The sequence below is a fragment of the Schistocerca serialis genome, chromosome 2 (genome assembly GCF_023864345.2).
Source record: "Schistocerca serialis cubense isolate TAMUIC-IGC-003099 chromosome 2, iqSchSeri2.2, whole genome shotgun sequence".
In the NCBI taxonomy this organism is placed as follows: domain Eukaryota; kingdom Metazoa; phylum Arthropoda; class Insecta; order Orthoptera; family Acrididae; genus Schistocerca; species Schistocerca serialis.
The window spans coordinates 870,600,735-870,623,173 of NC_064639.1; the positions used below are offsets into that span (position 1 = coordinate 870,600,735).

General features: G+C 44.5%; 1 protein-coding gene and 1 non-coding gene across 2 annotated transcripts in view; one reads left to right on the forward strand and one right to left on the reverse strand.

Moving 5' to 3' along the window:
- The window catches only part of LOC126456482 (sodium channel protein Nach-like), a 286,210-nt gene that overhangs the window by 248,183 nt on the left and 15,588 nt on the right, over positions 1-22,439 (reverse strand). The window lies entirely within an intron of this gene.
- Trnas-cga (transfer RNA serine (anticodon CGA)) lies at positions 4,970-5,044 on the forward strand. The gene has a single exon. It is a non-coding gene; the product is annotated as a tRNA-Ser (tRNA).

Consider the following 22,439-nt stretch of genomic DNA (forward strand, 5'->3'; position numbering starts at 1 on the left):
TTCCTCATGATTCCCTTCAACCACAAGCAAGTTATCTATTAGCTTGACCTGAATGTTGCGTAGTAGAAAAGGTACATCGAGTTTTATGCTCGTGATCTAGTGGCTATCGTTGCTGCCTCTGGATCACGGGTCCTGGGTTCAATTCCCAGCCAGGTCAGCAATTTTCTCCGCCTGGGGACTGGGTGTTTGTGTTGCCCTCATCATCTCATCATCATTTGGGTAGTGGTGAGACTGCAGATGGAAAGATTGGAAATCGTATGGGCGCTGATGACCACGATGTTGAGCGCTCCACAAACCGACATCATCATCACGTCGATTATCACCACGAGCATATTATCCTTGTTCGGAGTGGGCGATGTACCATCGGGTTCCGAAATGACATGTGTAGTGATGTCGGAAAGCGCGTCCTCCACTTCATCGGTATGAGTGACATCTCACAAGATCCATGTGGATTTAAGGCGCTTCACAGCCACAGTAGTATGCTTACCATGTAGTAATACGTAGAAAGTATTGGTACCTCATTTAATGACTTTGTGTGGTCAGAGTGAGGTGGCTGCAGTGTGGGTCAGACTGTGTCATGCCATAACATGATATAGTAACAATCTGCCAATATTTTGTGGAAAAACGTTTGGTGGTCTATGGGTAGAGTGAGCAACTCGCCATCTGGCACCTCTGTTGGGGAGGTGCAGAGATCTTTGTAAGTGGAGTGTACAACTAACACCACCCAAGATAATTACTCTGTCCAGTGGCCACCATGACACCTGAGAGCAGCCTTAAGCATAAACTCCACTAATCCGTTGCTTTGCAGGTGATAACCTGTTGTGCTATAATGTCATATGCTGCAAATGCCACAGTTCATTAATCAGTACCGATTCGAACTAAAGTCCTTGTTTAATGACGACAGAGATTAGGCAGCCAAATATGATATCCATATATGAACATATTCTCTTGCCGTTGTTTCCGCCGCTATGTACTTCAGGGCGTTGCTTCCACCCAGTGCGTCACTTGGTCAATGACGGATAGTACATTATGAAATCCCTTGGACTCTGGGCGGAGCCCTACCTGACCGAGATGGTCATACTGAAATCGCCCTTTCGGAACTGGATTATGGTCGAGTTTGGCGCTCAGTATAAAAAAAAATTAATTAATTTTCCATATATCCCTGCTAAAAATTCCCATCACGTTTTAAGGCCCAGTGTAAAGCTCGATATGAAACAGGGTTAACACAATTTTTGGCATCTAAAGCTGGGATCAATATTAGGTGAGTTATCACAATCTTGACACCAAACGAACGTGGGGATCAGTATATTACATCAGTTACCAATGGCAAGGAAGGCGTTTCTGAAGAAGAGAAATTTTTTAACATCGAGTATTGATTTAAGTGTTAGGAAGCCGTTTCTGAAAGTATTTGTATGGAGTGTAGCCATGTATGGAAGTGAAACGTGGATGATAAATAGTTTAGACAAGAAGAGAATAGAAGCTTTCGAAATGTGGTGCTACAGAAGAATGCTGAAGATTAGATGGGTAGATCACATAGCTAATGAGGAGGTATTGAATAGAATTGGGGAGAAGAGGAGTTTGTGGCACAACTTGACTAGAAGAAGGGATCGGTTGGTAGGACATGTTCTGAGGCATCCAGGAATCACCAATTTAGTATTGGAGGGCAGCGTGGAGGGTAAAAATCGTAGAGGGAGACCAAGAGATGAGTACACTAAGCAGATTCAGAGGGATGTAGGCTGCAGTAGGTACTGGGAGATGAAGAAGCTTGCACAGGATAGAGTAGCATGGACAGCTGCATCAAACCAGTCTCAGGACTGAAGACCACAACAACAACAACAACAACCAAAATTTTGGAGCTCCATACACCACGCCAGTTACCGCAAGTTAAGATGTCCAGCGAATTTGGCGCCCAGCGTGGGGCTCAGTATTTCACACTGTACTAAGGAACCATTTCGATCTGGGACAACAAATTAATTGAAACTAAAATTTTCAATTTACTAAGTAAAGGTACTTGTACTAAGGGATAAATAGATGCATTACGAATCACCATTACCAAATTATTTCTCTGCGTTTAATAGATACTCTTTGAAAGTGAAAAAACAGCAACAGAACGTCTCAGGAAAAAGCGTCTATTAATGTATTTATATGGACATTGTAGGTATACTGAGGTGATGATGGACCAATTAATTAAGTTTTTAATTAAATCAGCACATATATGTTGCGGATTGCACATTTAAGGCAGCTCAGTAATGTTTTTCAGTGGTATATTAGGATCAAACGCAGATACTGCATGTTGCTAGGTTCATGACGCCAAGCATTATGAAACTGTATAAGGGCCAATATTTCAATGGGCTGGTGAATTTAAATACATCAAACAATGGCAGCGTCCCCAAGAGAAGGACCTAACGCTACACATCTCTTTCTGTGCAGGCATGACATCTTCACACAGGTTTTGTCATATTCATTCGAACAAGCCAAGTGATGACGAAGAGCACTCCGGTTTACATCCGCGTACCAGTGTTGGGAAACTGACGTTTCTACATTCGTCACACTCATTACTTGCGTCAGAAATGTCGGTAGTGAGGCTGTTTCCCTATCTGTTACGAGAAGGGTATTCTTCTTGATCTGCTTGGCTTGATGACATAATATGGAGAGGACAGTCCCACCGATTTCAACTATGATCAACATGCTAGTTGGGGGCCGTCTGAAAGTAACTTTCTGTGAAATTGTTATGACACAACGCTTTTGTTTTCAAAAATATCGGCATTAAAGGTCATGGTGCAAGATCCGTTTCTGACCAGACGGAATAGAAAGAACACAGGAAAAAATAACGCAATTTTATTACACATATCGAACCCGCGTCCTAATAGTTTCCGAGAAACCAGAAGAGACGGTATTTTGGATGTGTTACAGATTGAGTGGAACAACATTTGTTTACTTTGCAGCGGCTAGACGCCAGGGCATTCAGACTGCAGTGCACTTTGGTACGTGTGACTTCGAATCACACTAACTGCACTACTTTTTATTCTTGCCAATTGAATGAAAGCTGGTGTCAAAACTACGTATTATTATTCTAAATTAAATAAATTTTATTACCAACAAGGAAAAAAGTGATCAGATATGTGTCTAAAAACCTTGATCATGTGTGTTTGATTTACGGTGAAGACTATCTGGTTGCAGTTTTTTTCCTCATAAAATGTTAACCATTTTTGGGGAGTAAGGAAATGAAAAGGCGACAATTGCTATGCAATAATGCTGTTTTGGTGTTTCAGGAGGAACTGTAAACATTTTAGGAGGTGATAGTACAGTCTAACTCGAGTACAATATTCCATGTAACATGTGTGGAATTTTTATTGCTTACGGATATACAGCTGTTAAAATGTAAATAAGTTTAGCCGAAACTTTTGCAAAGTACCCAACGTGTTCAGGTAGGATAGATCACATACACCTGGCGGCGGCGTGTGCTGGTGTTAGAGGTTCACTGGTGTCCAAAATGAAAGCAACAAACGGAAATTTTTGCAATATTGCGTTTATTTTGCTACAAAATAGTATAAACAGGCGATAGTAAAGTAGAAACAATGTAAAGAATACAGAAAGTAAACAACTGCAACATGCGTAGCCGTAGACACAAATGTTTTTCGTTTTTTTCCAAGTTAACTGATTTGCACACGCACATCCCGACAGCTGGTTAATATGCCCAGTATGGGGTGTGACCCCCTCTGGCAGCAATACAGGCCTGATAAACGACGGGGCATGCTGTGAATGATGCTATCAATCTCATATTGAGGCAATAACTCCCGTTCTTCCCGCAGAGCTGCTGGTAATCTTGGAGAGTGGTTGGTGGATGCTGACATGATTCAAGCCATCTCCGTAGTGCATCCCAAACGTGCTTTACGCGATTCAAATCGGGAGAGCGAGCAAGCCACGCCGTGCGTGCAATATCTTCCATTTCGAAGAAAACATCAACCACCCTGCTCTATGAGGTCGAGCAATGCCGTCCATCGATACGAAGTCTGGACCCACAACACCTGACAACTACTGCAAATGAGGTCCCATGATATCGTCACCTGCACAATGTCATGAAGAGGGATACGAGTAATAAGACTTGCACCCGACGAACGGTCTACCCGACGGGAGGCCCTAGTCACACGACGTTTTAGTAGAATACTAGGGAAGTGCAATCTACAGAGTAGATTCCTTACAAATCACTCGTGCGACCTATCCTAGAATATTGCTCAAATGTGGGGGCCCGTACCAGATAGGACTAACAGGAGATATAGACCGTATACAGAGGAGGACAGCACGAATGGTCGCAGGTTTGTTTAATCTGTGGAAGAGTATCACAGAGATACTGAAGGAACTGAACTGGACGATTCTCGAAGATAGGCTTAAACTATCCTGAGAAAGTCTAGTAGCAAAGTTTAAAGAACCGGCTTTAAACGATTGCTCTAGGAACATGCTAAAACCACATACATATCGCTGACATAGGGATCGTGAAGATAAGTTCAAATAATTACTGCACGCACAGAGGCACTCAAACAACCATTCTTCCTGCGCTCCATACGTGAATGGAAACCCTAATAACTGGTACAATGGTACATACCCGCTGCCGTGCACCTCACAGTTATTTGTAGAGTATATATGTGGATGAAACTTCCTGACAGATTAAAACTGTGTGCCCGACCGAGACTCGAACTTGCCCGCGAAAGGCAAAGGTCCCGAGTTCGAGTCTCGGTCGGGCACACAGTTTTAATCTGCCAGGAAGTTTCATATCAGCGCACACTCCGCTGCAGAGTGAAAATCTCATTCTGGAAACATCCCCCAGGCTGTGGCTAAGCCATGTCTCCGCTATATCCTTTCTTTCAGGAGTGCTAGTTCTGCAAGGTTCGCAGGAGAGCTTCTGTAAAGTTTGGAAGGTAGGAGACGAGATACTGGCAGAAGTAAAGCTGTGAGTACTGGGCGTGAGTCGTGCTTCGGTAGCTCAGATGGTAGAGCACTTGCCCTCGAAAGGCAAAGGTCCCGAGTTCGAGTCTCGGTTGGGCACACAGTTTTAATCTGCCAGGAAGTTTCATATCAGCGCACACTCCGCTGCAGAGTGAAAATCTCATTCTATATATGTGGATGTAGATTTACTCTTAATACGTATTCTGTGCTAATTAGACTGTTCGTTCCAATCAACAGGTCCTTTCAATCTTCCTCACTTTCAAAGAAGATAGCAAAGCCACCACCGAATCTTTTCATTGACGCTCTTTCACCGTGTATTTTAACCATTATTTTATTTTTGCCACTGTTTCTTCGATGAACATATTGAGCTGTTCTTTTTGATGCAAGTGCAACTATCATGGTATTTTATTCTTAATGTTCGTTTTTGGTTTTTGCACACCGTCTTTCTCTGCGGCGTGCATTTATTTTTCTGTGGCTTTCAAACATCTTGCAGTATTTTACGTTGTCAAACACAGCCTATGAAAGGGATGGATTTTTTAAAGTGTTTCTGCTATTATGAAGCGTAACGTCAGAACTGTATCGAGCGAGGTAGCGCAGTGGTTAACACACTGGATTCGCATTCGGAAGGACGACGGTTCAATCCCGCATCTGACCATCCTGATTTAAGTTTTCCATGATGTCCCTAAATCACTTCAGACAAATCCCGGGATGGTTCCTTTCAAAGGGCACGGCCGACTTCCTTCCCCATCCTTCCCTAATCCGACGAGACCGATGACCTCGCTGTTTGGTCTCTTCCACCAAATCAATCAATCAAAATCAGAACTGCTTCTGTGGTGTCTTCACCTTCTCTATAGTCAGACTGATAGCCATGTAACTGATCTTTAGTTTACTGTACCATTCTGCTGTACGTTATTGCGTTCAGCAGCTTGAACGCATGAGCTGTTATGCTGACAGTGCGTCAGTTCTCGCATATACACAGAAGCGCCAAAGAAACTGGTATAGGCATGCCTATACAAATTGACAGTTATAGAAACAGGCAGAATACGACGATCCGGTCGGCAACGCCCATATAAGACAACAAGTGTCTGGCGCAGTTTTTAGATCGGTTACTGCTACAGCAATGGCACGTTATCAAGATGTGAGTGAGTTTGAACGTGGTGTTGTAATCGGCGCACCAGCGATGGGACACAGCATCTCCAAGGTAGCGATGAAGTGGGGATTTTTCACGTACGGCCATTTCACGAGTCTACCGTGAACATCAGGAACCCGGTAAAACATCAAATCTCTGACATCGCTGCGCCCAGAAAAGGATCCTGAAAGAATGAGACCAACGGCGACTGAAGAGAGTCGTTCAACGTGACAGACAGAAGGGCAACTCTTCCGCCAATTGCTGCAGATTTCAATGCTGGGCCCTCAATAAGTGTCAGCGTGTGAACCATTCAAGGAAACATCATTGATATGGACTTTCGGAGCCGAAAGCCCACTCGTGTACCCTTGACGACGGCACGACACAAAGCTTTACGCCTCGCCTAGGCCCGTCGACGCCGACATTGGTCTGCTGATGACTGAAAACATGTTGCCTGGTCGGACGAGTCTCGTTTCAAACTGTATCGACCTAATGGATGTGTAAGGGTACAACCTCATGAATGCATGGACCCTGCATGTCTGCAGGGGACTGTTGAAGCTGGTGGAGACTCTGTAATGTCGTGAGGATTGTGCACTTAAAGTAATATGGGACCCCTGATACATCTAGATACGACACTGACAGGTAACACGCAAGTAAGCATCCTGTCTGATCATCAGTGTCCATTCATGTCCATTGTGGATTCCGACAGACTTGGGCAATTCCAGCAGGACAACGCGTCACCCCACAAGTCCGGAATTGCTACACAGTGGCTCCAGGAACACTCTTCTGAGCTTAAACATTTTCGCTGGCCACCAGACTCCCCAGATATGAACGTTATTGAGGGTATCTGGGATGCCTTGCAACGTGCTATTCAGAAGAGGTCTACACCGCTTCGTACTCTATGGATTTATGGACAGCAATGCAGGATTCATGGTGCCAGTTCCCTGTAGCATTAGTCGAGTCTATGCCACGTCGTGTTGTGGCACTTGTGCGTGCTCTCGGGAGCACTACACAAAATTGGGCATGTGTACCAGTTTTTTTGGCTCTTCAGTGTATCTGTCTTTGGTATAGCGTGGTTGATATTCTTCAAAGTGTTTTTTGGTATTTCTCCAGCCTCGTAGGCTCTACACATTAATTTGAGTAACCGTATGACTGCCCAATGATATTAGGAATTCTTGAGGAAGGTAGTAGAGTCTTTTGATTCGTTTGGTCGCTGATCTTTCAAAGCTCTTTTAAACTGTCTCTCGCATTGCATCCCGTATGTACAGGCTGTTTATAAATGAATAGCCGGGCGGGGTGGCCGAGCGGTTCTAGGCGCTACAGTCTGGAACCGCGCAGGTTTGAATCCTGCCTCGGGCATGGATGTGTGTGATGTCCTTAGGTTAGTTAGGTTTAATTAGTTCTCAGTTCTAGGGGACTGATGACCTTAGAAGTTAAGTCCCATAGTACTCAGAGCCATTTGAACCATTTATAAATAAATATCGGGGTTTTAACGTTTATAATATTTATTACATTAAACTTACAGTTATAAATGATATGTCAAATGAAAGAGCAACACAAACAGTTTTACAAAGAACCTTATAAATTTTCAATGTGATCACCATTTGTCACACGGCACACATCAAGTCTATAGCCGAGTTCTTCCCAAACGTTTATAAGTGCGTCTTCAGTGATAGTAGCAACAGCTGCTTCAATCCGGTTTCCTAATTCAGGGAGGTCTGTTGGTAGCGGAGGCACATACACACGATCCTTGATGAAGCCCCAAAGGAAAAAATCGCATGGCGCTAGGTCGGGTGAACGTGGAGGCCATGCAAAGCAAACCGTGTCATTGGGCCCCTTGCGGCCTATCCAGCGTTTGAGCTATACACTTGATCTGTGCCGTGTGACAAATGGTGCCCACATTGAACATTTATAAGGTTCTTGGTAAAACTATCTGAGTTGCTCTTTCATTTGACATTTCATTTATAACTGTAAGTTTAATATAACAAATATTATAAAGCGTTAAAACCCCGATATTCATTTATAAACACCTTGTATTTCAAATCGATACCCATTCCTGCTTTTATCTTTTAACAGACAGTTCTCCGAGAGCGGCGGTTCAGATCGCTATCCGGCTAACCAGATTTAGACTTTCCGTGTTTTCCCTAGATCTACATCTACATCCATACACTGTAAACCACTGTGAAGTGCATGGCACTGAGTACACACATTGTACCAGTTATAAGGGCTATTTCCCATTCCATTCGTGTATGGAGCACGGGAAAATGACTGTTTAAATGCCTCTATGCGAGCTGTAATTAATGAAAAAAATTGTGTGTGTGTGTGTGTGTGTGTACACACGAGCACGTGTGAAAATGTGGTGGAAGAGGAGGAGGACAACAATGTCAAAGAGTTACACTCAATATAGAACAGTACATGTGCAGTGGCAAAACAACCTAATAGCCTACATAACAATTAGATCAAACTAACAATTAGAATAAATTAAATTAAAATTATGAAGGCGCATCTACGGTGGTTGTCCTGTAGGAAATTGACAAACATTTGGCACATTGTTCTCTAAGTCCGTTATTTGTCAGTTTGTACATGTATGACTGTTGTGAAAACAGACACTGTATGGTATCGAGAAGCGCGGATTATCTTCCTGAAAACTGGTCGTTTGATGTTTCTTGAGAGAAATACATTGCAACATTTACAATGGTGTTTCTATGACGCTGAGTGGGAGAATAAAAGTCGTTGGTCATAATATTGGTGCTGACAGGTGGGGTAAGTGTGTTCACAAATAGGCAAAACTGAAAGCCTGGTTTTATAAAGAGAAGCGGTGGTCATGGGACCAGTCTCCGTTGTGCTCACGCCTTGGAAATGTGGCCTAAAGTTTAAGGAGTGTAAGTTGCACCCTCTTCATTTTTCGTTTCCCGCATTTGCTAACGCAGATCTCGCAGTAGGTGACGTCACACCGCCTGTATCTTGCCAGACCATTGCTGCAAAAGAGACATACATTAGTGCCGCCACCTCATGAAGATGTAGCTGGTGAATATCTTCAGGAGCTCGAGTTTTAATCCATGCAGCGCGCGGCTCGAACACGGAGAAAATTTCGTAGAGAGATGTCATCAAGATCTCATTTAGATCTAGCGGTCTGATGAATTGGGGAAAGTATAGACATTTTCTTAGGGTTAGAGTATGACCATTCTGACTGGATATGAGGAGACAGGGAGGCGGCGTCGCTCATTGTTTTTATCCCCTTACTCAATATTTTAATCGCATACAGCCAACTGCATTTGAGTGATTGTCACGAATATCTTATTTTATCTTATTGAAATTGTGATGTGTCACACGCAGAAGGTGAATAGTGAATAGCTAAGAAAAAAAATTCGAAGTGATGTGTCAGCCTGTGAAGCAACAAGTACGAAGTAGAAATACAGTTTTCGTTAATCAACAGAGAATCAATAACTGGTCCCAAGAAGCTTCTGTAGGTTCGAACAATGAGAACTCCAAATACATGTCGATAACACGCCAGAGGTACGCAGTTTCATAGCTCTTGAAACCCACTGGTTACACAACACATCTGCAGCAGCTCTAGCTTTATAAATACGTAGTTTTTTTTCTTCTCCCTTCTGTAACCAGTCCTCAGGGATTGTATCTTTTCAATATTGAACAGTTTGCTCAAAAAAACAGTTTCGTTATTCAGTCCAGTACACGTCTGGTAAACACTGTCAAGCACGTGCATGTACGTAAGCTCGCACAAGCGATCGTAACTGAGAGTCGACCGAGGCTGAAGCCTTGCATGGCTGGTCTGCTGTGGCAGGAAACTACTTTGCAGATGTGTGGTCCGAAGTGGCGTGGGCTGTTCCTTCGGGTGGTGCGGGCAGAGAATGTAGCAGCTGGCAAGGGTCCACGCTTGCTCGAGAACTGGCCCGTTCTGGAGGAATGTAAACATGTCGTACAGAACGGGGACGTGCCAAAATAGTCTCCCAGCTCGAGGAAAAATACTAAAACAAACGCTTGTGTGGCTCATAGCTGAATACTGCTCGAGTGTATGGGACATATATCAAGGCAGAACTGCAGAGGACATGGAGCGTATACAAAAAATAATAGTGTGAATTCTCACTGGCTTGTTCGACTAGAAATAGAGTGTAACACACTCCCGAACTTGATCAGCGACTTGTTTTTCTCCCTAACTATAATACATTTTTTTGCTACACGTGTGAGAAGTGATCGCATAGAGAAGGTGGACACACGATTTTTAGTGGACTTCAGTTAACAATCCAAGTGGGAAGCGGCCCGGTTACCAAAGTATTCTTGAAAGCGAACGTCCAACGTTAGTGAAAGATGTTACTTTGACTGAGATAATGGCTAGTTCTTCCCACATGACACGGTCGCTTGCTCATTCATGACCACGTCACCTAAACCTAATATTCCCCGGAAGATGGAGCGGCGGAAATGATCACGTTTCATGGCCAAGATTCCCGTGCCTTGTCACTTTCGATCTTTGCTTGTGGGGATGGTTAAAATGGCGAGCTCTGCAAAGAAAAAGTAAACATACGAGACTGATCGTTCGGATTAGGTACGGCGCTGTCCTCATACAAGAACGCCAACACAACTTCGGAAGAACTGCATGTGATGTTATCAAGCGATCTTGAAAATGCAGTGGATCTGGAGGTGAAATTTATGAAAGTCGACTTTGAGCTTAATCATTTGCCTTTGCTTAAAACCTTCTATGAGTATTCGTTTGGGTTCTACATCCACATCTACGTCTGCATGACTACCCGGCAATTCACAGTTAAGGATCTGGCAGAGGGTTCACCCAACCGCTTTCGCACGAATTCTCTACCATTCCACTTTCGAACAGCGTGCGTAAAAAACAAACTGTAAAATCTCTTCGTGCGAGCTCTGATTTGTCTTATTTTATTACAATGATCATTTCTTCCTATGCACGTGGGCGCCAACAAAATATTTCCGCATTTGGAGGAGAAAGTTGGTTATTGAAATTTCATGAAAAGATCTCGCCGCATCGAAAAATGCCTTTGTTTTAATGATTGCCACCCCAACTCACGCCACTCTCTCTCCTATTTTGTGGTGATACAAAACGAACTGACCTTCTTTGAACCCCTGTAAATCATATCTGGTTAGGATTCCATAGCGCACAGCAATATTCTAGCAGAGGACGGATAAGTAAGTCTAGGCAGTCTCTTTAGTGGATTTCTTGCATCTTCTAAGTGTTCTGCCAATGAAACGCAATCTTTGGCTCGCCTTCCCAAAACATTGTCTATGCGATCGTTTCGAATTAGGTTGTTCGTAATTGTAATCCCAAGGTATATAGCTGAATTGACAACCTTTAGATTTGTGTGATTTATCGTGTAATCAAAATCTGTCGGTTTCCTTTTAAAACTCGCGTTTATTTTTATTATTAGAGTCAATTGCCACTTTTCGCACCACACGGATATCTTGTACAAAATTATTTCAATTGGTTTTGATCTTCTGATGAATTTACTAGACAGCAAATGATAGCATCATCTGCTAGACGGTAAATGATAGCATCGTCTGCAAACAATGTAACAGAGCTGATCAGGTTTTCTCCTGAATCATTTACTTAGATTAGGAACAGCAAATCGCCTATATCACTTCCTTGGTTAACCCCAGATTCCGTTTTACTTTATGACCTTCCGTCAATTATTACGAACTGTGACCTTTCTTGCAGGAAATCACGTATCCATTCGTATAAATGAGATGATACTCCACAGGCACGCTATCACCGTCGACAACGTTCATTACTTCGTGAGAATAAAGAGCTAGTTGTGTTTCACGAAAACGATATTTTCTAAATCTGTACTGACTATGTGTCAACATATCGTTTTCTTCGAGGTAATTCATTACATTCGAGCACTGTACACCAGAATCCTATTGTAAATCGACGTCATTGATAAGAGTCTGTAATTAAGCGTATTACTCCTATTCCTTTGTTCTAGTATTGATGTGATTTGTGGAACTTTCCAGTCTTTATGTACGGATCTTTCGTTGAGCGAGCGATTATATATGACTGACAGGTATGGAGCTATTATATCAGTATAAGGAACCTGACTGGTATACAGTCTGGACCGGAGGCTTTGCCTCTGTTGGGTGATTTAAGCTGCTTTGCTATACCGAGGATATCTATTTCTAAGTTAGTCGTGTTAGCAGCAGTTCTTGATTTGTATTCTGGAAAATTTACATCGTGTTCTTTGGTGAAGGAATTTCGGAAAATCGCATTTAATAACTCCACTTTTGGTACGAATATCATCGGTAACACTACCATCGCTGTTGCACAGTACCCTGTCCCTGGTGTGCTTCACATACGGCCAGAATTTCTTCGGATTTTCTGTCAGAATCCGAAAAAGAGTTTCGTTGTAGAAACTATTGAAAGCATCACCTATTGAAACCCACGCTAAATTTCGAGCTTCTGTAAAACTTCACCAATCTTGGGGATTGTGTGTTCTTTTAAATTTTTTCGTTGCTTCTGCAACATTATTCTGATCTGTTTTGTCCGTCTCTTATCAATTTACTTGGTATAAATCTCTTAATTACTTTCGATACTATTTCTTTGACTTTAAGCCACATCTCGTCTACACTTACATAGTTAATTCTGGAGGAATGGAGACTGTTTCTTAGGAAGTCGTCAAGCGAATTTTTATCTGCCTTTTTAAATAGATGTATTTACGTTTATTTTTGGTCGATTTACATTTTATGGTATTCAGTCTCGATACAATGACCTTGTGTTCACTAATTCCAGTACCATGATGCTTCGTATTTGCTCGAAATTATTTGTTGATAAGAGGTGAAGTGTGTTTTCGCAACCATTTATATTTCGAGAGGGCTCTTGAACTAATCGCTCAAAATAATTTTCGGAGTTAGCATTTAATGCAGTTTCGGACGATGGTTTATACCTTTGGGATGGCATTCGAGTTTTCTTTGAACCCTTAAGCAACTGCGAGTCAAGCGGTCGGTAAAAGGAACCAATTATTAATTTATTGCGGTTGTCACATATAACCTGTACCCACACTAACTCACAGAAACTATCTATTTCAATTTCGCTAGATGATAAACTACACTGGTGTCCAAAATTAAAACAACTAACCTCTATTTATCCATCTTGTGACTAATTTACGATATAAACACACTCGTACAAACGGTCAACCAGATGTCCTTACGATCGTGTTCTACGTGGAAGATAGCACTCCGGTCAATGAAAAACCATGCCAACGATCACGTCAGGACACCTATGAAACGCGGTAGTGTGTGCCTGGTAGCCCCACATCAACAGTCGCTGTGTGGACAGTTACAGACGGTGCAGGGTGGCACAGAGAAGATGCCTACCAGACTGTCTGCGGTGGAGGGCCAGAGAAAGAAAGGAAGTACAGTCGCAGACTGGCCCGATGGCTTAGTGTGAATCGTTCTGTTGTTTCACGGATGTGGCGACAGTGTGCAGAGACCGAAACTGTATCCCGAAGACGAGGGCACGGTTGACCACGTGTGACTTTCGAAGAGAGGACCGTTATTTGGCTGTAAGGCTAGGGAATTACCATCCAATGTATAAGCTGCCGTTAACACCAGCAGACAAACAGCTGCGTGGAGTGATACCGTCACCAGGAAATATGGACTGCTGATAAATGGCTTGGCCGCGGTGGCCGTGCGGTTCTGGCGCTGCAGTCCGGAACCGCGAGGCTGCTACGGTCGCAGGTTCGAATCCTGCCTCGGGCATGGCTGTGTGTGATGTCCTTAGGTTAGTTAGGTTTAAGTAGTTCTGAGTTCTAGGGGACTTATGACCTAAGATGTTGAGTCCCATAGTGCTCAGAGCCATTTGAACCATTTTTTGATAAATGGCTTCCCGTTGTATTCAGTGGGCCGGCCGTTGTTCAGATGAATGGTTCAAATGGCTCTGAGCACTATGAGACTTAACTGCTGAGGTCATCAGTCCCCTAGAACTTAGAACTACTTAAACCTAACTGACCTAGGACATCACGCACATCCATGCCCGAGGCAGGATTCGAACCTGCGACTGTAGTAGTCGCGCGGTTCCAGACTGTAGCACCTAGAACCGCTCGGCCACTCCGACCGGCGGGCCGTTGTGGCTGTGCGGTTCTAGGCGCTTCAGTCCGGAACCGCGGTGCTGCGACGGTCGCAGGTTCGAATCCTGCCACGGGCATGGATGTGCGTGATGTCCTTAGGTTAGTTAGGTTTAAGTAGTTCTAAGTCTAGGGGACTGATGACCTCAGTTGTTAAGTCCCATAGTGCTTAGAGCCATTTGAACCAATTTTTTGTGTTCAGTGGTGGATCGTGATTCATCACTACCCCTGAATGACCATCGTTGGTGAGTACGGAGGCAACCTTGGGAGAGGTCCCATTCTTCAGTTGTTTTGGGGAGGCACAGCTCTGTTACTCCTTGCATCATGTTGTAGGGAACCATCGGATATGACTTCATGTCACTGCTGGTAGTTACTGGAACTTTCATAGCACAATGGTAAGTCATAGACATCCTTTGTACTTATGTGTTAACTCTCATGCAGCAGTATCATGGTGCCATTTTTCAACAGGATAGTGCTCGTTCATATTTGGCACATGTCTCTATCGACTCTTTGCATGATGTTGAGGCATTCCCATGGCCTGCAAGATCGCCATATCTGTCACTGATGAAACATCTGCTGGAATCATGTTGGATGTCAACTCTGTCCCAGTTCCAGTACCCAGGATGTCAAGGACCAGTTAAAAAAGATGTGAACCAATTTGCCTCAGTGGAGGATACAACAGCTTTATGATAGCCTTCTCGACCGAACCACTGCACACATCCAGGCCAGAGGGGGTGCTACATAATACTGATAAGTGGACTCACACTAACAAGTTCTCTGCAAATTTAACATGATTTTGCAATCACTGAAACATCACACATCCTCTCTTCCTGTGACGTTTCATTTCGTTGCCTCTTCCCCTTCAGGTTGTTTAATTTTTTTTGTAGGCACTGTAGTTGATATATTTCTCTGATTCTGCATACGTGTGAGATCTAATGCCGACGTCCACGACTTAGGGTGGGGCGTGCGCATACTTGCTAGGCAAGCACTCGGGGCACCTGACGCTAAGACCTGTTCCACATGAGTGACTTTCTGTCTAGAACCAACTGCCAGTTGTGTCCACGCAGTACATCGTTAATGATACAGTGACGTTTGTGATCAATTGACTGCGCCTAGTACAGAGTTCAAAATCTTGAGTGCGTTGCAGACTGCGAATGCGTAGAAACAGGAATCTACTGCGTTGTCTGGTAACCTATTCTCGCCGAACACACGTCTGTTACAGTAGTAGATTTTGTGCTCTTCAGTCTTCTTAATCTGTATTTTTCTTGTTTGCTTTTTCTTTTGTGAAACACTGCAAAGGTTTTGCGAGCGTCTGATATTTTTCCTACTGGTCTTGTCCCACAAGAGAAACGAAATTTACATCAAGGATAAATAAGAACATATATATATACACTGAAGAGCCAAAGAAACTGGTACACCTGCCTAATATCACGTAGGATCCCCGAGAGCAAGCACAAGTGCCGCAACACGACATGGCATGGACTCAACTAATTTATGGAGTAGTGCTGGAGGCAAATGACACCATGAATCCTGCATTACTGTCCACAAACCCATAAGAGTACGACGGGGCGGAGATCTCTTCTGAACAGCACGTTGCAAGGCATCCCAGATACGCTCAATAATGTTCATGTCTGTGGAGTTTGGTGGCCAGCGGAAGTGTTTAAATTCAGAAGAATGTTCCTGGAGCCACTCTGTAGCAATTCTGTTTGTGTAGGGTGTCACATTGTCCTGCTGGAATAGCCCAAGAGCGTCGGAATTCTCAGTGGACATGAATGGATGCAGATGATCTGACAGGATGCTTACGTATGTGTCACCTGACAGAGTCGTATCTAGATACAGAAGGGGGCCCACACCACTCCAACTGCACACTCCCCATACCATTACAGAACCTCCACCACGTTGAACAGTCCTCTGTTCACATGTAGGGTTCATGGATTCATGAGGTCGTCTCCGTACCCATACACATCCATTAGGCCAATACAGTTTGAAACGAGACTCGTCCGACCAGGCAAAATGTTTTCAGTCATCAACAGTCCAATTCTGGTGTTGACATGCCCAGGCGAGGTGTAAGGCTTTGTGCCGTGCAGTCATCAATGGTACACGAGTTTGTCTTCGGCTCCGAAAGCCCATATTGAAGATCTTTCAAAAATGGTTAAAATGGCTCTGAGCAGTATGGGACTTAACATCTGAGGTCATCAGTCGCGTAGAACGTAGAACTACTTAAACCTAACTAACTTAAGGACATCACACACATCCATGCCTGAGGCTGGATTCTAACATGCGACTGTAGTGGAAGCGCGGTTCCAGACTGAAGCGCCTAGAACCGCTCGGCCACAGCGGGTGGCGAAAATCTTTCGTTCAATGGTTCACACGCTGACACTTGTTGATGTCCCAGCTTTGAAATCTGCAGCAGTTTTGCGGAAGTGTTGCACTTCTGTCACGTTGAACGATTCTCGTCAGTCGTCGTTGGTCCAATTCTTGCAAGATATTTTTCCGGCCTCAGTGATGTCGGATATTTGATATTTTACCAGATTCCTGATATTCACGGTACACTCGTGAAATGGTCATATGGAAAAATCCCCACTTCATCGCTACCTTGGAGATGCTGTGTCCCATCGCTGTCCTGTTTCATTTGGAGTAATTGAAAACGTATCAACACTCTTGTATACTGGCATTCTGCTCCTTCTTCTATACATTCTCCTCCTGTACGGCATGGCTGTGTGTATCGTGCAGCTGCCTCGAGTCGAATGAGCCTGCTGCTGCATCTGTAGCGGATGTTCGTACTGATAAGAATTGGGCACGGCAGGAAGTAGCGCCACGATAAACCGCAATGGCGGCGCCGGAAGCCCGTCTTTCCAGCGGATCGCGCTTAGTTAGAACTATAGCGCGATCCCCCCACCAACTTCCCCTCCAGCGGCTGGCGTGCCTCCTCGACGTCGTTACGTAGCTGCAGCGGCTAAGTCAACACAGCCATGGCTGGGATCGCGCTATAGTTCTAACTAAGCGCGATCCGCTGGAAAGACCTGCTTCCGGCGCCGCCATGTTGGATTTCGAGTGTGCTACTTCCTGCCGCGCCCAGTCAGTAGCTAGTTATCTGCAGGAAGTGTGACGTACGGCGCCGCTCTTATCAGTACTTGCAGGCAGCTAACTTATGTTCTGACGACTTTCTGTGGCTGTATATTATGAGGCTGCTGCATTTAATTTTACTCGAAGCAACTGCATGTTTTCTCACAGCCATGCAGCCTATTTAATTAGTCATAATGATTATATCATTTCAATGATTGTTGATATATTATACACTACTACACATTGATCTGTAACACCACGTTCAAACTCACTTAAATCTTGATAACCTGCCATTTTAGCACCAGTAACAGATCTGACAAGTGCGCCAGACACTTGTGTTATAAAGGCGTTGCCGACCGCAGCGCTATATTCTGCCTGTTTACATATCTCTGTATCTGAATATGCATGCTTATACCAGTTTTTCTGGTGCTTCAGTGCTTTAATGAAAATAGTTTCAACAGTGAAATTGGCAGAAATATTTAACGAGGAAAATAATTATTAGTGTTATTTGGCACTCAAAGAAAACAAGATACAAGCGAGAAAGTAAAAACGTGTTTGCATGTAAATTGGTGTGGAAAACTTAAGGACGAAAGTAACTTCCACATGATGTTCGATGAACCTTAAACCACCCAAAGAATGAACTCCTACAGTATAGTTTACAAAGTAACTGAAAGAAATACGCATTGAGACGAACAGAAATGATACTTTTACTCAAAGAAAATAACTACACTGAAGTCACTGCGATTTTTGATAGTCTCCATGACATTAAAAATGGGACACATGGTTGTTAATTGGGTGTGTTGTCACCACGGACGGCAGTGCACGCTCTGCAACGTGCTGCCATGCTGGCCACAGGGTTGGTGATGAATTATTGTGGTAGAGCGTTCCACTCTTCCACCAGCACCGTTGACAGCTCCTGGATGATCGCTGGTGCACGTGGACGCACTGCAATACGTCTCCCTAATCCAATCCACACATGCTCGATGGGATTTAAGTTGGGGGAACGGACGGGCTAGTCCATTGGCCGAATATCCTCCCATTCCAAGATCTCCTCGCCCTGCTGTCGAGCAATGTCATCCTTAAAATTGAAGTCAGGGCTAAATGCAACACCAAGTTGCATGTGAGAGGAGAGTACAGTGTCACAATAACGCAGACTAGTGAGTGTATCTTGTTGAAAGGTTTGGAGGTCAGTGTGCCTATGTTACATTAAGCCTCCCTACCCATAATACCTAGACTAGCGAAATGGTCATGTTCGTCAGTGTTCCTGGGTGCATTATGTTTCCACCTCTCAACATATGAGGTTACCTCAAGAATCAATACACAGACTGAATCAGCACTCATCTGATAAGAGCATGCGACCGCACTCCTAGTCGGTACAATCCCAATGCTCTTAGCACCATCGCAAATAGTGCCACCAATGTCTGAATGTCAATGGAACACTACGTGCTGGTCGTCGGTTAAAGAGACCACTCCCAACCAGTCGCCATGCCACAGTGTAACGTGAGACTGCATGCCTTGCAGTCATGTTAAATGTGGTTGTGATTGTAACTGCACCTGCTGTTTGTTGTGGGTTCCTTCTTGCCTGTACTATGTACTGGTCATCTGCTATTGTAGTTGACCGCAGTCAACCACCTCCTCTCTGGACTCCTGGGCTACAATCGTCAGGATTCGTCCTTCTTCCAGTTTTCAGATGATTCTTCCACGTGTGAAGTTATCCAAATGTGGTTGGTTGGTTAATTGATTGGGGGGGGGGGCACCAAACAGAGGGGTCATCAGTCCCATGAGCTAAGAGGCAGAAATCAAGGGAGGAACAACACAAACAGCACAGTCGATTCAAGGAGAAGGGATAACAGGCAAACAGTTAGGGAAAATGGACGTCAGGGCAGCAGGAAGAGAAATGAACAGGAGGGGATGGGTGGAAACCCCCTGAAACACTATATGCAGTGGGGCACAAGCACCACCACCAACCGGACCCAACACCCACACCATAACGTTATCATGATGCAATGGGAACAATGCCAGGGGAAGAAGACACAAGAAAAGGGGAAACAAAAGTTTACAACAGACCAGACAAAATGTAGGGAAAAAGGCAAGGTGAACATGGCTGTTGTAGAGGCAAGGGCAAGGCCCACATAACCAATGCCTACACTAACTGAGGGACTCAAATTCCAGAAGAAAATTCATGGACTTAAATCTGAGAGGACAAACCACTTCCATGAAGAAAACCGAGTAAATACGTTACCATGTGAGGGTTCTCCGCTAACACTCGAGACAAGGAAGGTGGGAGGGCATATTTAGTAGGAAAGGTCAAAAGGCAGGGGCATTCCAGCAAAATATGGATCACCATGAGGGGAGACCTGCAGCTAAAAAGAGGGAGGGGGGAAGCAGCTCACTGCAGTGCAAAAACCATGAGTCAACTGAGCATGGCCAATACAAAGATAGTAGAGGACGTGAGATTCCCGCTAGGATAGGTAGAGGGAAGAACATCACATGGTGGGAGTCTATTTGATTACACGAAGTTTATTAGACAGATGAGTAGTCTCCCTAGAGTCAGCCCAACTAAGCAAAAGGGTATTTGACGAGAATCCGCAAATCCCCCCCCCTTCCCAGAGGGGTAATGGAGAAAGGGGATAGGTGCAGCCCCTCAACCACACGATCAGTCAGTTCATTACTCGGGATACCTATGTGGCCAGGAACCCAAAGGAAATCAACCAAGATCAGCCAGAAGGTTTTGGACGTCAGAGACCAAGGCATGGTGGGAAAATTTCAAAGTGATGGCCTTAAGTCTAGTCATTGAGTCTGTACATAACACAACTTGGGTGAGTGAGAACTGTCTAATGAAGCAGAGGGCCCAATAGACGGCCATTAATTCTGCAGTAGAAACACCACACATGGCCAGCAAGAGATAGTGTTCCATGCCAACAGAAAACGTGACGGCATATCCCACATGACTGGTGGATTTAGAAACATCAGCATAAGAAATGGAATCCTGAAACTCCCATAAGGGACATTCGGAACAAACAATGGAACACTATTGGAGTGACGGAGGCTTCTGGATCCCGGAAGAGATCCATCTGAATCTGGGGCCAAGGAACTAACCAAGGGAGTGGTGATCAGGAGAGAAAGTGGGGAAGAGGAATGGGAGGGGAGATGGCTAATCACGGCAGAGAAAAACACGGTGGAGCCCAAGCAGTAAATGTGGGTGACAGCCCAGAGCCATGAAAAGAATAAAATAGGATGGCTGAGAAGGGAAATAGCAGATAATGATGGCATAGGAAACCAGGAGATGGGACCGCTGAATCGAAAGGGGAGGGAACCCAGTGTCAACCAGGAGACTATCAAGAGGACTACTGAGAAAGGCACCAGTGGTTAAAAGAGTAGCACAATGGTGAGCTGGGTCCAAGAGGAGCAGCATGGAAGGCGCAGCTGATGTGTAAACTTGACAACCACAGTCAAAACAAGGCAGAATAGTGGCCAGTAAAGGTGGAGAAGGAATGAACAATCTGCACCCAAAGAGGTGTGGGCATGGTAGCGAAGGACCTTGCATTTACGGAAACAGCCAACCTTCAAATGATGGATATGGGGCAACCAAATAAGCTTGTTGTCAAAAAGAAGGGCCAAGAAACGGAACTGGAAACGGAACTGGTGGATCACAGTCATGTGTTAGGCATCAAGGTAGAGCTCTGGATCAGGATGGACCATAGTACACCGACAGAAATGCACCACTCTCGACTTAAAGGGAGAGACTTGAAAATCATGTGAGAGCACCCACATGGAAGTACACCAGATAGCACCCTGGAGCTATCGTGCCACAGAGGCCATCGAGTGGGAGCTAGCTGAAATACAGAGGTCATCCACATATAGAGCAGTGGTAACCAATGACCCAGTAGAGATCACAAGTCCATTAATACCAATGAGAAAAAGGAAGACAATACGGAGCCCTGTGGTATGCCATTCTCCTGCGCCCACAGAGCTGAGAACTCTGAATGACCGGTGGGACAGGAACTGGCGAATAAAAATCAGGAGCGGGCCCTGAAGACCCCACTCATGGAGCATAAGAACTATGTGATATGCCGAGTTGTGTCGTAGGCTTTACAAAGAAAGAAGAAAACTCCGACAAGATGGCGGCACTGAGAAAATGCCTGCCGAACTGCAGTTTCCAATTGAAGCATCTGATCGACCAGAGACTGTTCCTACTAAAACCCGCACTGATAGGGAGATAAAAGGTTCTGAGATTCAAGGACCAACTGAGATGATGAATTACTATCCATTCCAGTGACTTGCATCAGATATTAGTCAGGCCAATTGGCCAGTAACTGTCAAGTGACGACAGATTCATGCCAGGCTTAAGGGAGGAACCACTATACTATCTCTCCTTTGGAAGGAAAAAAATGCCTTGGAGGTTAATAATGTCAAACACTTGGAGGATATACTGTCATTGTTGAGGACTAATGTGTTGAAACAGTTGGTTATGGATTGAATCAGCTTCAGGAGCTGAATCGTAGGAAGAACAGAAGGCCAGAAGAAGCTCCCACTCAGTAAAAGGTTCATTGTAGAATGCCACCAGGTGGCATGGGGTAAAACATAAGTGGGAAGCTTTAACCCACTGTTTCCAGAGAAGGAAGGTCGCTGGATAGGAGGATGATGCTGATGACATCGTAAAATGAGTCATGAGGTGTTCCACAAGAACTGATGGATCTCTACAAAGGCCACCCAGAAGGGCAAGGCTCGGAATGGAAGACTGCCACTGACAACGTTAGAGAGTGCAGAGTGTAACTCGTACCCATGATGAAGGAACAGAGGAACCTAGAGGGCAGACAAAGCGTTCCCACCACACCTGCTTGCTTTGTTTGAGTAAGAAATGGGCTTTCACATGAAGACATTTAAAGGTAATGCTGCTTTAGATGTTGCAAGGCATAACGATGATCAATGAGAGCAGTGGCAATGATAGCAGTGGCAATGATTGTGCTCCACCACAGAACCAGCCAATGGCGAACAGGGTCTGTCAAGCAGGGAATGGCAATGCTGGCAGTGCAGATTGTCTTACTGGACAGATCACAAACGACTTCATCAATACAACCTGACAAAGAAGGTGTAAACACGATCTGGGAGATATATAGAGGCCAAACAGCATGATGGATAGCCCAGAGGGGTAACCTGGTCATCAGGAGATGGAAAGGGAATGAGAGAACGAATGGGAAGTGGGT